The sequence below is a fragment of the Pinus tabuliformis genome, chromosome Q (genome assembly GCF_031772625.1).
Source record: "Pinus tabuliformis cultivar Carrire ecotype Pingquan chromosome Q, CPIR1, whole genome shotgun sequence".
Classification (NCBI taxonomy): Eukaryota; Viridiplantae; Streptophyta; class Pinopsida; order Pinales; family Pinaceae; genus Pinus; species Pinus tabuliformis.
The window spans coordinates 56,198,028-56,204,074 of record NC_142296.1 but is presented as its reverse complement, the minus strand read 5'-3'; positions in this window follow the sequence as shown (position 1 = coordinate 56,204,074).

Genomic DNA, 6,047 nt, shown 5'->3' with positions numbered 1-6,047 from the left:
TGATGGCCTCCATCTTGGAATGATCTATCTTCAATTCTCCTCCACCAATCACATATCCCAAATACACTAAGGACTGTTGCACAAACTCACACTTCTTGAGATTTGCTAGCATTTGGTGCTTCTTTAATGTTTCCAGCACCTCTGTCAAATGTGAAATATGCTCCTCCTAGGTAACACTATATACTAGTATATCATCCAAATAGACAATAACAAATAAATCTATAAAAGGGCGCAATGCATCACTGAATAATATGATAAATATAGTTGGTGCATTACATAGGCCAAATGGCATAACTAACCACTCATACAAACCTTGCCCCGTTTTGAAGGCGGTCTCCATGTATCTTCTTCTTTGACTTGAACCTAGTGATATCCAAATTTCAAGTCTAGCTTGGTGAACTACTTTGCTTGCTGTAGCTGATCTAGCAGACCATCTATCCTGGGCAGGGGGTATCCGTTCTTGAGCGTGATTTTATTCAACGCCATGTAATCTATACACATCCACCAAGTCCCATCCTTCTTCGACATAATGATGATGGGGGACCCACATGGCGATGTACTCGGTCGAATGACACCGCTTGTTCCAACAGTTGCTCCAACTGTTTCTTCACCTCGCTTGCTTCTATAACATATTGTTTGTACAACCCAATATTTTTCAATGGGGAGTCTGGAAATAACTAGATCTCGTGCTGCACTTCTCTCTTAGGGGTAACCCTTTAGGCTCTCGGAACATGTCCTTGTATTTCTATAGCAACTCCAATTGTTTTTTTTGTTTCTTAGTACGCCCCTCTAGGGATGCCTTGCCTCTTATTGACTCCTCTACAAACTGACTTTCTCTTGAAAACAATAAAACATACTTCTTGCTGGAACTGATCAATTTCTTGGCTTGGTTGGCACTTACCAGTGAAATTTTCAACTTTCCTTTGTGCATGTTGATGATGAATGATTTTCCATCCTTGATGAGCTGGTATCGGTTAGCTCTCCTCATGAATATTGCATCACACATGTACACGTATGGACTCCCAAACATAACACATACATCAAGGGGAACCACATCCACATATACTTCATCAATAAAATCAACAGTGATAGCAAATCTAATTTTACACTATTTTGTTACCTTCAACTCTGTATCCTTATGTACCCATCCCAGTGGATATGGGTTTGGATGATCACGAACTTCCAACCCCAAATTCTTGACCAAATCTATTGTAATGAGATTTGCCTGCAATCCTGAGTCAAACATAACATCAATCTTTGTATTCTTGATCTGTATCTTTACATGGAAAATTTGGTCTTTTCTTTCTCTTCTTGTTGTTGAAGGCTACTCAGATTCACCTCCTTCTGCATTGATGTATAAACCATCTTCTCATCCATGTCTGAGCTGCATTCAACTTGGTTGCTCGAATTAGTGACCATGAGATTCTTATTATCTTTCTTCTTGTTCTTTGGGTTTAGCTCTAGATGAAACTTCCAACACTTATTGTTTGTATGGCCATCAATGTTGCAGTGGTTTCAGTGGTTTGTAGGATCTTTTCACTGGTGTGTTGTGGCTACCATCTTTTTATCTTTTCCCCCCTTTTTCCTCTTCTTCCCATCCTTAGAAGCGTCTTGTTGCTCCTTTCACTTTGATCCACTTGATTACACTCTTTTCAGGCCTATGTTCTCCAGGTACTGTGTCTGTACGCAAGCCTCGTCCACTGTTTTAGCCTTGAACAACATCATTTTCTCATGCAGATGGCGGTGTAGACCCGCCAAATACTTGAGGAGTACATCTGGGTTCTTTGAAGAGAGACCCAACATTATAGCCATCTTTTTGAATTCTGTGGTGTACTCTTGCACACTTTGACTTGATTTTTTCCTAAAGTAATGCCACATGATCCACTGGTCTTCCACGCACCCAATGGGATAAAACTATGACTTAATGAGGGTTTTTAAATCCTCCCACTTAGTCACTGGAGGTTATCCCTCCAACCTCAGGGTTTCTGGGTGGCTCTCCCACTAAGTCAGTGCATGGCCCTCCAATTTCAACCGCGCGAATGAGATATTCTGCCCTTCCTCGATCTGATGGACTTTGAAATGGTTTAGCTTGAAAGCATCAATATTGCTATGGTTTGGCTTGATATCGACTTTTTCTTCCACTTTAAACACGGATTGGTTCATGGCACTCGAACTGGGTTGATCTTTTCCAGGCTTTTTCTTTGGTTGGTTGTTTGTGCCTTCCCGATCTCCCGATCCCACTTCTAATTTGTCCTATGCATTCAAACCCCCTTCTTCTCCTAATAACCCCAGCTTATTGCTTAGGGTCGCCATGAGGAGGTTTACATTGAGTTTTATATCTGCGACTCGTTCTTCGAGATGGGAAAAACCTCAGTTTTGCAGGATCACAAGGTTCGTTTACAAATTCGTCACCCATGATTAGGGTTTTACGATTTTCAGTCTTGCCGATCTAGATCCCTACAATCTCCAAAAAATACCCAAAGAAACCCACTCTGATAACAAATGATCTATAAACTGTTGTGGATATTCCACTGGACAGTTCGTCACAACAGATCTAATAATATTATATTAAAAATCTGAGATTCTACACTAATACAATTTTATTTAATTTCTAGATCTGTAAAATTAACTATAATTAGTGCATGCATGTAAAATTAAATCAAGTAGAAAAGTAAATAATGACAAAATAAGCTCACACACACATAATACACAAGATATGCTCTTTGGGAAAACCCTTTCGGGAGAAACCTAGCTGGAAGGTGAGGTCGCTTCGTTCTCTTTCATTGTATGGAAATATGGTTATAGATACAAATATGTAATGCTTGTGGCCCGTGGGTTGCTAAAGTGCATAAATCCTCTCCGTGTGCTCTACCTCCTATCTCTCATGGCTATCTTTTCTCAACTATGGAACAAAATTCTCTCGAAAGAATGGAATGCCTCTTCCTCCTAGTGCCTCGGTTATAACACAGCCCGATAGCCTACTAGTGGTTAAGTTTGGCTACATCAACTTTTAACTAGAGTTACAAAATAGGCTCTTCTAGAGTATTTTACATCACAAACACGTGGCTAGCCTAATTTCCATGAATAATGGTGGTGGACAAGGCATCCTCCCAAACTGTAGGTGTGAAAACGACAAGGTCAACTTCTGAGTGGCATAAATTTTTCATATGGACTCTGATTGACACAATTCTTGCACCTTTGGAAAGATCTATATGGAAAATTTATGCACGAAAGTGACAAATTTTACCCCCAAAAAACATCGTTTGATGCTCCAAAACGCTCCTGGAAGGTTTCTGACTTTGTTTCGCCAAACTGGGTCTCACCATTAAAAACGGTCCCGTGAGATGATTCCTCCACTTTTTCCACTCCAAATGCATTGAGATGGATGAAAAACAATATAATGATCCAATTCAGATCAATTACGAAATCCAACTATTGATCAAATAATCTTATAATTTGTGACGCTAGATAGCCTCACAACTAGCAATACTAGCTACCATGTATTCTACCTCTACTAAGCCAAGTGCCACAGAAGTCAAGTTCCCACTAAACCATAATATCATTGTTGAACCCAAGTTAAAGCATCACCTTGAGGTGTCCTTCTTATTTTTTGAATTACTTGCCCAAACTAATACTCTTGCAACTTTACTTTGCATCTACTTCTCCAAGATATCTTAGATGTTACATCATAATTTCTGCTCCTTAAGTATATGAGAACATGTTTTGTTGCTACCTAATGCCCCTACTTTGGATCCACCATGAGTTGGCTCAAGGTTTTCATAACAAAACATATATATTGTCTAATGTTAACCAAATACATCAAGGAACCTATTAGTTGTGTGTACAATTTGGGATCTACCAACTCTAAATCTGAAGTTGTCACCTTCAAATTAGTGATCATGGGTGTGGCCATAGGTTTGTAATGCTCCATCCAAAACTTATCTAGGGTCTCAACTACATACTTACAAACCTCCAAACACTAAAAGTAATGTATCATGTTGATGTTCATTTCAAAATCAGTGTTCATGTCCATGTTACATTCTATAATGAGCATCTCTGCACTTGTAAGAAATAAGCCATCTAAATACAACACTGAAACAACTAGATCAAATCCAACAAATATATAATATAAGCTAGGATTTGATTTTCTTTTGGTAAATCCCATACTCTACAATATCCATCTATCCTAAAACACCATGGTCCTAGTGCTTATTTGATTCTATACAAGTTTTCCTTAAGCTGACAAACATGGGACTCTTTCCCATTTACCTCATAGTCCTAAAGCTACTATGAAGTTCATTTCTTCCTCAATTATCCCAATAAAGAATGTTATTTTCACATCCACTTGATGTATTCTCCATCCCATAATTTCCCTAATGGAAGTGTACCTGACGATTGGAGCAAATGTTTCATCATTGTCTGCTCCCTTTTTCTAAGAGAATCCTCTCATCATGAACCTCACCTTGATCTTCTCAATGGTGCCATCTATTACATGCTTGATCTTGTAAAGCCACCTAGAGTTCACTATTGACTTCCTTTGTGGTCTTAGCACTATGTCTCAATCATCATTCTTCATGATGGATGTTTACTCCTCCACCATAACATCCCGACATACTTGTTGGCATATTTCCTCCTAATAACTAGAAGACTCAATTCCCATCAATGTCGTGTAATTTGGAAATTTCTTCAAATGTCTTCTAGCTCCAAATGAGTTCCTAGGAGCCCCAACATACTCCCAAGATTCCCTCAATGTGTAAGTGAATCATAGAAGTGTGTTGACAAAAGTGGAAGGGGATATTGTCTCTTATTCACTTGAAGGTTGTTGTATTGTTATGGAAGTCATTCGAAGCTGGATCAACCTTCAGAACCTTCTTGTTCGTCATCCTTTGTCACTAGAATATGCTCACATGACTTCTTGGATGCAAACCCTTCCTCAAATTTTACATCCCTATTGATTACTATCATCCTGTCTTGTGCAATATGGACCTTATAAGACTTTGAAGTCTCATTGTAACTTACAAGCAATCCCTGATTGCTACATATGGGAAAAAAATATGACGCTTTACTTCAAAAATACTGATAAAATCAGTTGTACTGTCATATTTTATTTGGATTTTTTTTATTTTTTTAAATCCCTTACTAGCATTGAATATCCAACTCTGCATATTATGTGTTGGATATCCAACACATGTGTTGGATATCTGATGCATTCTTATACATGTCAGATATCCATTGTCAAGTGTCGGGTTCTTGACATCTAAGCAGGTCAAACAAAGCAATGTCAGAATACTGATAGTGGTGGAGTTCATTTTTTTTTTTTTTGCTTTTTGTTTTTTTTGTTATTTTTTTTTTCATTCTACATCTCTAAATAATCTTTGGATGGCAGAAATTCGATGATTTTTTTTTATTATATTTAATGGAATTACAAATTGCATCACAAATAGTTAAGTTGTGATTGATTTTTAAAGATAATCAATATTGAAAGTTTGGTAAGGAAAAATGGATGATGGAAAATATTATTACCCTTGTACCAAATGCAGGGGCTACAATAGGAGGAGACTTTTAATAAGAACAACTAAACACCATTATAGAGAATTTGGACACCTTGAAGATAGGCATGAATATCGTTCCTTAGTAAGTTATTCATTATATGTCTTTATATTGTAGACTTTTTTTGTAAAGTAGGCGTTTATGGTTTAAGGGGCTAGGCCCAATTAGGGGTTAATAGTTTAGGGGTTTAGGGATTAAGGGGTTATTGGTTATAAGGGTTTGGGGGCTAGGGATTAAGGGTTAGGGGATTCAAGGCTTAATTATAAGGAATGGGCATAAGGTGTTAAGGATTAGAAGGATAGGATCTAAGGGGTTAGGTATTAAAGGGTTAGGGGTTAATAGTTGAGAGGTTACCAAGGGGTGGGTTGTTGGGGTGTATGTGTGTATTATATGAGTTTTAAATATTTTTAATTGATTTTTAATTGATTTGTTGTCAACTTTATTTCTGGTCATATGGTATGATTTATATTTTGAGCGAAAAATGAAGGCAATATAAG